The following is a 610-nucleotide window of genomic DNA, read 5'->3' as shown; positions in this document are numbered from 1 at the left end:
CAGCGCGCACGCGTACGCGCGTGCGAGCTTGCGTGCGTGTGTGCGTGCATGTGTGTGTGTGTGTGTGTGTGTGTGTGTGTGTGTGTGTGTGTGTGTGTGTGTGTGTGTGTGTGTGTGTGTGTGTGTGTGTGTGTGTGTGTGTGTGTGTGTGTGTGTGTGTGTGTGTGTGTGTGTGTGTGTGTGTGTGTGTGTGTGTGTGTGTGTGTGTGTGTGTGTGTGTGTATGTGTGTGTGCATAAAGCTATCAATTTTTTATCAATTGATTAATGTAGAAATAAAAAAGCTACATTTCTTTATGTAGCTATTACTGTAAAGTATATTTGAACTGTATGAATATAAATCTGATCAGTACTCAACTTAATCAAACACTACTAATGAGAATTCTAAACTTTATCATCCACTGTCATCGCTATCGCCACTATCACCAACGTTGCTATTATCATGCTCATCACAAGCACATATTCCTCATCATTACCATAATTACTACCACCATAATATTCCATTCTATCACCTAGAATCACAAATTTTGCTCGTCACTATCATTTTGTCCCTTACAAAACCACGTAACTTAAACACTAAACATGAAAATAATCCGCAAAAGAGACCCCCAT

At 40.2% G+C, this 610-nt stretch overlaps 1 protein-coding gene across 1 annotated transcript in view; it reads right to left on the bottom strand.

Moving 5' to 3' along the window:
* Nucleotides 1–208: 208 nt before the first annotated feature.
* The window catches only part of LOC119577038, a 47597-nt gene continuing 47195 nt past the window's right edge, over nt 209–610 (bottom strand). The window contains exon 5 of the mRNA XM_037924711.1: nt 209–610. This exon is cut by the window's right edge and continues 1363 nt beyond it. The gene's annotated coding sequence lies outside the window, so the exon portion shown is untranslated.

Source organism: Penaeus monodon, chromosome 9 (genome assembly GCF_015228065.2).
Source record: "Penaeus monodon isolate SGIC_2016 chromosome 9, NSTDA_Pmon_1, whole genome shotgun sequence".
In the NCBI taxonomy this organism is placed as follows: domain Eukaryota; kingdom Metazoa; phylum Arthropoda; class Malacostraca; order Decapoda; family Penaeidae; genus Penaeus; species Penaeus monodon.
This window is presented reverse-complemented; position numbering and strand designations above follow the sequence as displayed.